The sequence below is a fragment of the Hydra viridissima genome, unplaced genomic scaffold (genome assembly GCF_058129835.1).
Source record: "Hydra viridissima isolate aposymbiotic clone 2 unplaced genomic scaffold, HvirCarnegie_v1 scaffold_9, whole genome shotgun sequence".
Classification (NCBI taxonomy): Eukaryota; Metazoa; Cnidaria; class Hydrozoa; order Anthoathecata; family Hydridae; genus Hydra; species Hydra viridissima.
The window spans coordinates 11,271,265-11,282,098 of record NW_028324308.1 but is presented as its reverse complement, the minus strand read 5'-3'; the positions used below and the strand labels follow the sequence as shown (position 1 = coordinate 11,282,098).

At 29.2% G+C, this 10,834-nt stretch overlaps 1 pseudogene; it reads right to left on the bottom strand.

Annotated features, from left to right (window-relative positions):
• Nucleotides 1–545: 545 nt before the first annotated feature.
• Nucleotides 546–10,263, bottom strand: LOC149884023 (uncharacterized; annotated as a pseudogene).
• Nucleotides 10,264–10,834: the final 571 nt, after the last annotated feature.

Here is a 10,834-nt window from a genome sequence, read left to right as displayed (position 1 = left end):
ATTGATTGGAAGAATGTTATAAATTATAACTAATTATCAATTTACAACTCTCTTGAGAAATATTATAATCGTCGTGTTATAACTACCATTTAATTTTTTATTGTATTAATCTACGTTATTTGATAGATAAAACATTTGGAGTTAAGAGGTTATTATTTCAGCTACCTAAGCTAATATTATTGCAATCTACAAAGGTGAAAATGAGACACACTAAAATATGTATTTTCCATGAAACTGTCATAGCCAAATACATCTTTTGCATATAGTTAAAGACTAGAAAGTGAACTTTTGAAATCTTCAATTTTAACAGAAATATCTGTACCCATTTCCAAACCAAACACAGCTGATTTCACTAATGAAAACTTATGCAAGCAATTCATTATTGGTAAAATATTGATTGCTGCAGTTAAGGTAACATCCCTCTCCAAAATATCTAACTGGGGTATAAATAAATTATCATTGTTTCCATCTAAACCTACACCATGATACCCTCTCATTAATGTGTAATGTGTTTTCAACCAGCTTTAAAAAGCTGGCTAAACATATTAAAGCAAAGTACAAAGTTTATCCACAACTTCCTTCATAATGTGAAGCTCAGATGGAGGAACAATGTATTCAAGAAAAGTTTCTTGATCTTCTTTTAAGTAAATGAAACAAGGATTTATTACATTTTTGTATTCCTGCATTTTCAATCTTTTTTTTCCACCTAATACATATTGATCATAAAATAAGTCTATGGAGCCCAACGTTCTTAGTTTCTCTGCTTCAAGGGAGCATTCTCCTTCACAATACAGACAGGCATATTTACCAGAGTGACTTGAAAGTTCTAAAAACACTATTTGCACACTTTAGGTCAAATGCCATACTGAAGTTTACTTCTGCAAGTTGAAGAAGTGTCAATAATTTTTGGAGATTGCCATTATTCTCTAAGACCATCTCCACAATGGAAAGAATATAGCATTGCTTGACACCAGAATCTTCATATATTTCAAAGGAAGAATAATGATTTTTTGGATCGAAAACATTGATAATAACTTTTAAGAAGTTTTGACCACCATTTAAAGATATTCAGAGTTTCCTGCAATTCAGTCATTTTAACATTAATAATTGATTCTACAGCACTTGTTAGATTCCTGTGTAAAGTAGAACATGATTTTTTGGTTTTGTTTTTAGAGAGTTCTAATGCATTTGATAGCTCCATAATATTTTGGAACAAGATATGATTTACTTTCTTTCTTTTTGACTTAATTTCATTTACTCCAGCTGTAACAGAGAGAAGATTTCCACCTGTAGACATCTTGAACTGCTCTACACTTACAATGCTTTCACTCTCTGTTTTATGCTTTAACAATCCAGATGCTACTTGTTCCGCATGTTTATCTCCAAGTGATTCACTAATATCTACGATATTGGTTACAGCTTTACTTTTGCAACGATCATGAGAAACTCCTCTAAAATTAATAGTAAGAATTTTATAACAGTTTTTGAAATAAGTAAAAACAATAAAAAATATATTGAATCAAACTATAAAATAACATAAAGAGAACAAATGTTTTAACTGATCTTATTTTAACCTTATTTTTAAATTATAAAATCATAAATATAAATAATCTATACTAAGATTTAAATAGCAGAGTCCACAGATTTTTTCAGCTACATTTAAAGTATTTGACCCTGGCTAATTATTTGTCTGGATACATATCAGAGGTTCGCCTAATAGTACTCCTATTTACCTGAAATACATTACTTTCTATCAAATACATTATTCTACCTGAAGTATATTATATACTACCAATATGTATGTGTTTGTGTTAATATATATATATATATATATATATATATATATATATATATATATATATATATACATACATATATATACATATATACACACACACACACACACTGGCTAGAGAGTATATCAAAGGTACTTTAATCTATATATATATTAATGGGTTATTTTGACTACAATAATGGCTGACTTTATTAAAACTTTGGAAGAAAAAAGCCAAAAATTATGTGTTTTAATTTTGGAAGTATACATATTTAGCACTTAGTTCAGATTTTTTTGACAACATATATTGTGTTTACTAATGCATATGATTGATTAAATGTAAAAAAATCAGGAGTGGGGAGAGTTTCAACCTGGGGGTCGATTTGGAGAACAGTGTTGCTTCACTTTTTCTTTACAGAATTTTTGTGAAGTTATACATCTAGATAATATATACAATTGGGAAGGATTAACTTTTAAAACCGGTAAAGATAGGCAAAACGACATCTTGACTCGACTTGAAGATTTATTATATATTTGAACTAAAATTTGGCATTTTAAAAAAAAAAAAATTGGAATATTGTAAAAAATATCGTTATTATACCGATAAATATCGGTATTCTCGTTATTTTTATGTATTCCGATAAACCGATAAAAAAAGCCGATAATATCGTTTCAAACGATAAGTTATCGTTTCATAGACAAACTCATATCGTTTGATATCGTTATCATTTTATATCGTTATCGGTTCAAAATATCGGTTCATACCGATATACCGATAACGATACGCAGACCCTTATACTGGAATCGGTTTTTATTTGATACCGAAGGCACCTAATTATATTTTCGGATATTCTTTTTTTGACCTTTAAATTGCTTGTGACTATGGTTTTTAATAATTATATTATGTACTTCTTGTGTTAGTGAATATGATTGCATTTTAGTATATATATATATATATATATATATATATATATATATATATATATATATATATATATATATATATATATATATATATATATATATATATATATATATATATATATATATATATATATATATATATATATACACACAGTACTGTGAAAAAGTTTTAGCCCACTTATCATTACTCGTGTTTTTTTTAACAGATTTTGAATAATAGCTTCCGATTATTGTTTTATGTAAAATAATGTCTAACTTCAAACAATACTAAACACTATTTTAACAAACAAAAGCAATATTTATCAAAATTTTACATAGATTTTTGTATTTAGATATCTAACGTGTTTATTTTTATTGTATGCTGACCTAAGCCCAATTCGTTTCAGCTCGTTTGTTTTTAGTTTGCTCTTGCATCTTTGTTTATTTATTGCTGTGAAGGCTTCATATTAGATGATAGTACAGTTTACAAAGATATTTCATAGATACTGTGTGTTTAATACTATTTTTTGTTTTTCTAAGAGCGAAACTTCTAATTTACGTTTTTTTTTTTGTTTTTTTTTCTTTTGTATTATTATTTTTATTGTTATTTAAGTAATAAAATGGGTAAAATTCTACTACTGGAACATAAAAAAATTATTGTGCTTCATGAAGAAGGTTGTTCTCAATGACAAATTGTCCAAAAAACAAAATATTCAAGGAAAGCCATTAGAGAAATTATAAAAAAATTTAAAAACACGGGATCTCTTGAGGATAAAATTCGAAGAACCTCCAAAGCTTACAAAATATGACATAAATTATTTTAAAAATTTGTCTCTGCAAAATCGGAAAAAAACCTCCAGTGAACTAGCCCAAGACATTCAGGCTGCGACTGGGACAAATGTTTCCTCATCTTGCATTCGACAACATTTGCTAAAAGCTGGGTTAAGAGGGTGTGTTGCAGTTCGAAAGTCTTTACTACGTCGTGGCAATAAAGAAAAAAGACTTAAATATGCTAAACAGCATAATAATTGGAATGTTAAACCGTGTACTATACACAGATGAATCAAAATTTGAACTGTTTGGTAGCAGAAAACGACAGTATGTAAGAAAAAGGGTAGGAGAGACTTATCGCCCTGACTGTCTACATCCAACAATCAAGCATGGGGGAGGTTCTGTTTTAGTTTGGGTTTGTATTTCATCATCTTGAGTAGGTGATTTAATCAGAATTGATGGCAAACTGACAGGAGAACAGTATAAAGAAATTTTAAGACATCATGCAATACCATCTGGAATGAGACTAATTGGTAACAGTTTCATTCTACAGCAAAACAATGATCCCAAACGTTGTTCCCGAATGGCCAAAAAATATTTACAGGACGTGTGTGAGGAGGGAGTTCTCGAAGTAATGAACTGGCCTCCTCAAAGTCCAGATTTGAATATTATTGAACATGTTTGGGATTATTTGGATAAAAAAAAGGCTGAATATAACCCCAAAAATGTCGAAGAATGTTTTCAAATATTAAAAAGAGAGTGGGACAATATTCCATAAATTTCATCACAAATTTATATGAATCAATTCCCAAGAGATTCGCTTGTGTGATGAACGCAATAGGCGGACATACAAAGTATTAATCGGGTTGTTTTAGACTTCAAAATAGTCCCTGTTGGTTGACCATCCCCATTTCACTCTATAGTTAGAAATGATATCTTTTTTAGATTTTCAAAGCTTAGAGTAATATTCTATTATTAACTAGCTGCGAATTCAAGAACCTAATATAGAATTTCATAAAATAAAGTTCCTCAACAATACAAAAATTGCATATTGAATATGAGGGAATCAGATTATAACTAGGGTTAGGTCATGATTAAAATTTCCCCAGCAGATAGTACTGCAAATACGATATTTTCATCTAAATTTTGAATGAAAACCTTAGGTTCGTAATTGTCGTCATCTTGATACAACGTTACAACTGCCAAAGCTTTGTTGAAAAAAATTTTCTCAAATGAAGATTTGTAGATAAAAAAAAACAACTAGCTGAAGAACATAAAATTAAAATAGAAAATGTTGCGACGATTGAACACACGATCAAGCTATCAAATTTGTTCGTAACAAACCCATTTTCATTTTTTTGAAACTCAGAAACAGATTTGCTAAAAATGTGGGTGGCCGGATTTCTTTTCTTATTTTTCTATTTCACACAGTGGGAATCACCAACATTTTATTTTTTAATTTTTATTATTATTTTATTTACTATTATTAAGTATTATAAAATTGTTAGACAATAATTTTTAGAGCAGCGTGGCACCTTAATTTCGGAATTGTTTGGTTTTAATGCATGTCAAAAAAATGTTTGATGATGTTTCCTTTTTTCGCTTTAATTACATGGTCGTTTCGCAATTTATTTAATTTGATTTATTTTATTTACCTCCATTTCATTGACTGAAATTGCCTAATTTCATCTGTGTGCCTTAAGAGCCCAATTTTTAGGTTTGTTCGATAATCTTTGGCCTCGAATATATTGAAAACTGTTTTGTTATTTTTTGAATATGGATTTGCAACATTAGCTACTTGATAACTCGTTTTAAATGAACTGCCTCCATGGTCACCTCTAACCTATATATGTATTTCACTAGTAGTTACATGGTTGTAAGTTAGTTGGTTACATCTATGATAATATAGAAGAAAAATTTTATTTATAAAACAATGAATTTCATACAATTTAAATATTTGCATCAATTATGATTTTTTGATTGATTTTCTATTAATAGCACACATAACACAACAAATTACACTTCTACATTTTACATCTACTGAAACTTGCATTACATACACTAAATTTGCTATTTTCTGTTAGTTTTCAATTGTAGTTATATTTTGAACTTTTCTAATTGATCCAGTACCTTGATTAAATGTGATGGCAAATAATTGATATATGCCATTGGTACATTTTGCAATTCAAAAGTTCCTTTTTTGATTTTTACTTCAACCAGAAGTTCTTTATCTTTAATAATCAAATCATCACGTGGCCAATTTTTAGCAACTACTCATTGTTTTGAAAGTGATGGTACTTTAAGATTTTTTGTCTTTAAAAATCTGAAATATAACTAAATTTCATTTCACTAAAAATCATTTTTAGTTTTTTTCAGCAAGTAAAAAAACTAAACTAAAAATAAACTACCCCTGGAAAATGTTTAAATTTTCAGTGAATACAAAAGACAGTGTTGTACAAGTTTTCTATTTTTATATACCTAATCATTTTTTTCATCTTTTCCCATGGTAAACCACAATCTGCCTTCAGTGAAACAATTTCTTCTGGCTCAAACTCAACTTGGGGGATATGTAATTTTTTCAGTATATTAATTTTATCATTTTTGTTAAAAGAATCAAGCATAAACGCTGCTTGAAATATTTTTGCCTTTTTTATTGGTCCAGCAGTTTCAATTAGTGATTGGTGAAGTTGAGTTTTACGCTTTCGAACAGTTCTCTGGCTAATCTCAGTTGATGTTTTGTAGCTCTTTGAAATCATTGTAAACTTTATAGCCTTTTGGTGATAAAAAATCTTTTAATTATATGAAAATATTTAATCAACTTTTTTTTTTGGAAATAAATATTTTAACTTTAAAAATAAACATATCTTTTCCGAGGTCCACCAGAACGGAGTTCAAACGAATCTGATTTGTTTTTTGCCTTTTTTTTTTTTTTTTTTTTTGCAAAGTGAGCAAATGCATAATCTAATTCTTTAGGAATGTCACTATTCTCATGAATTTATGTTTTAACTGTCATTGATATTGGATGATTCGGATCTGTGTGATGTATTTTGATTTTTTTTGCATACTTGTTCGTGTTCCTCTTTATTGCTTATACTTTTTGCAGTAAATTTTTTATTACAAGTATTATTTGAATTGTAGTTGCTTGTGAAATACTACTCAGGGAGATATTACAATAACAATTGTGCATTTTGTTTCTGTTTCCAACTTTCCAATTAAATATGGAAAAATACATGAAGCACAAAATAAATGTTGACAGTTATTAAGTAGGACAGGTCGGTGTAAAATTCTTTTGCAAACCTTATAGACACATAAATCTCTATGTGGGTTATCAGCTATGTCGATAGACTCATAGCGTATACGAGAAAGTCGAGAAAAACTGTTCATGATTTTATTAATTGACCCCCTTGTCCAAATATTCTTTTTGCCTAATGATGGTCTTCCACATTGCTTCTTTTTCTTCCTACCACAGTGGGTCAAGGTGTGCCAAAATTAAAAAAAAAATTTTTGTTCAACGTAGGTTTAATGGTAATAGTTGTTTTCCGTACTTATCAAGCTTTAAAAAAAAGATTTTATATTAAATTTAAAGTAAAAGCTTTTATATTAAATTTTATATGGCCTGTTGAAGTTAATTTTTTTTGCCAGATTTGTAAGTTTTAAAATAAAAATAAATAAAATATATGTGTTGCTACACAGAAACTGTCAACTATTTTTTAACTAAAATTATTTGCGCTATAATTTTTATATATATTGATAGATTGATACTCTTTGAAACAAAATAACTTCCTTGCAAATTTTTTGCTTGTAAGTAAGAAATTTTATTTAATTTTTAAGATGATGTGTTTTTACAGGTTTTTTTAGTGTAAATTTTTGCTTACTTTATTTAATTAAAAAAACCTCCAATATCCTCCAGTCTGAAAATGGATTAAAATCTTTACTAAGTATATATATTATAATTTAAAGTTAGTTTTAGCTTCAACAAAGTACCACCTTGCCCACAAATTAACTTTTAGATAGCAGGTTATAACTAAAATATTGCCCGCGACAAACAAATCACGAGTTTTTTTAATTAGTTAATTTTTAATTAATCACTTGGCTTTTTAATTAAAAATAAAACACATCATCTTTAAACTTTTAGGCATAAATATACTGTCATTTAAATGATTTCTAATGAATGTATTTTAGAATTCATAGGTTAAAATGAAATACATTGATATACCTACATGCTAGAAAATAAATTAAAAATCTCTGACCATGGTGGTTTAAAGGATGTTATCAATGGTATGAATCTGGTAAACCCTAACCCTAAGCTGGAAACATTGCTGATTCATATAAGAAAGAGATGGCAGGACTTAAAAGGTAACCGTATTTGTTTCGAAAAAAAGCATAAAGAGTGGCTACAGACAGAGATTGATGTTTTTACTGATATTCCTGTGAAACAAGATACACGTGGCAGGCCTTCAATTGAGAATTTTGATGACTGTTCACTTCGAACAAAATACAGGCGCACCAACTCTCTACAACATGGGCATTCATCGAATGAACTACTTTTTGCAGCAAAAGTTTCTCTTAAAAAAGAAAATAAACTTGATGAGGTACATGCAGTAAAGAGAATTTTTGACAATAGTAACAAAATATCTCAACAACTCTCTGGCAATGAGGCTCTAGCTTTACTTTTAGATACAAATATGACCAAAGATGGATATCAACTACATCGAAATGCTGCTTTGAGAAAAAACTGTGAACTTTATCCTTCATATCACATAATAAAGGCAGTAAAATTATCTTGCTATCCAAATGAAATAGAGATAGATGATTTTTTTGCTAAAATCTTAATGCAGAGCTTGGTCGACCACACTGGACAAAGACTATTTCAAGTACAGAATAAAGTTATTGAAACAGTTGCTGGTGATACAACCATATTTGCTACTTTAAGACACAAGGCAGGATTTGATGGCTATACAGGACAAAGTGTCAAACAGTGTCTAAAGATGGTATCCGTAATATACAAATAGAAGAGTCATTGTTTTTAACTTGCATAGTACCACTTGACTTGAGCTCATTTGCTGGTGGAAAAAAGACAATTTTGTGGCGAAACCTAAAACCATCATCAACTCTGTATTGTCGCTCTTTGCGTTTTAAGTTTGAAAAAGAGTCTAAAGATATTATAATCTCTGAAGAAGCTCAACTAAAAGAAGAAATAAGGAATTTAAATTGTACAAAAATTATATTAAACAATGGAAAAGTACTTCAAGTAAAGCATGTGATTGAAATAACAATGATTGATGGAAAAGTACACACAGTTTTATCTGAGGCCACTAACTCAAGTCAGTGTTTCTCTATCTGTGAATGCTCACCAAAAGAGATGAACAACATTGATGCCTGCATAGTAAGAAATTACCAGGCAAAAGGCTTGCAGTATGGTTTATCTACACTGCATTGCTGGATTCGATGTTTTGAATGTTTTCTGCATATTGGTTACAAGTTGGCTATCAAAAAGTGGCAAGCAAGAACAGCAGAAGACAAAGCACAAGTTGCTGAAACAAAGTCTCACATCCAACAAGCTTTTCTTCAACAGATGAACCTTGTTGTTGATCTATCAAAGTCTGGAGGATCTGGTACATCTAACGATGGCAACACTTCTCGACGAGCATTTACTGATGCCATTTCTTTTGCAAATATAACAGGTGTCAATAAGGAACTAATTTTAAAATTGCACATTATTTTGTCAAGCATATCAAGTGGTTATGAAATAAATACTGAAAAGTTTATCATAATGTGTACAGAAACTGCAAAGTTGTTTGTGAAACTGTACCCATGGTTCTACATGCCACAAAGCCTCCACAAACTGCTGATTCACGGCCCAGCCATCATTAATAGAATCTCACTGCCAATTGGAATGATGAGTGAAGAAGCACAGGAGGCAACAAACAAATTTTTCAAACGGTTTTGTGAACGTCATGCTCGAAAAGCATTCAAGATGTATGGCAAATGAGGACATTTTGAAAAGATTTCTATGCTCATCTGATCTTGTCATAGTATCTTTGAGGCAAACCTGCACTTCAAAAAAGAAAGACTTTCCTGTTGAGGTTTTGGAGTTATTATTATCAGGAGATAACATTGTAAATTTGTAAATACTTCATTTAAATATATGCAGACATAGATGGTTGCCTTAAAGTTGTAAATTGTGTTTGAATGAGTTGATAAGACATGAAAGTATTTTTTTCATAAGATTGTGTACCTATTAAAAACAGTAAAATGTAATTTTTTAATGTTTATTCTGTGGATTGTGTTTGAATTGAGTTGATAAGATGTGAAAAAATGCATTTTTTTATTTTTTTTGCTGTATTTATAATTATTAAGAAAAAAAAAATTAATAAAATTGTTATTTTAGTCACAAAAATATGTTTAGAAGCTCTAAATTTTATTAAATATTATTAAATTTGATATTTATATCAAATTTAATAATGTTTAATAAAAAAATAGTTTTGGCACAAAAATGGGCATTCTGACCCACTGTGCCTACCAAACTTCTTTACAAAACACATGCATATTTCGAGTAAGGATGGTTGTGGCCACTGATATAGACTAAAAATAGAAGTCGTTCCTCGTTGTTCAATATGTCTCATAACTGTATAGCATTTTATACATATTTTTGGTGGGTAGGTGTCTGACCTGTCATCTCCTAATTTAGTAAAAAATGCCTTGTCAATTCTAATCCTTAAAGAAATTACAGTAAATGAGTCATTGCCGATGTAATCTCCACATAGTCTGTATAATTTGACAAGATATGACATGTGATCAGTAGCAGTCGCCATTTCACTTTTTTAGGTGCGATATAGTACTTTTTTAGTTCAATATTTTGTTAACTTTAAAAAATGGCTGGTGAATAAAGTTAATGTTTTCTAAAAGTACTTATATTTTAGTTTCAGAAACAGTTTAGATTTTGCTATAAAAGTTTGAAATAAAAAAGTTACAGAGGTTTAAAAAGCAGGAAATTAAAAAAAAAAATTTTTTTTACAACTACTTAAAGTTTATCAAGAAGCAATCAAACCGGACTTTCTTTTGTTATCATCTATAATCATATGACTCTCTTTAAAAACTTTGAATGAGGTAATACAACACTAGGAAGAAGACATCTTAGTTTTAAAATATATAACTATTTTTGCTAATTTATAAATATTTAAAAAAAACTTCGAAATAAAAAACTTTTACATTTATGCATGCGCACTGTTAATGTCCGCCGGGGATCAATATTTAACTACTGTGAAAAGAGGACTTTTGAGCATTTTGCTGATACAATTAATTTTTAAGAAATTTAAAAAAAGGCTTTAACGTTTTGGCTTTTTCAGTCAAAGTTTTCAAGGTTACCAAATTAAATTTAAATCT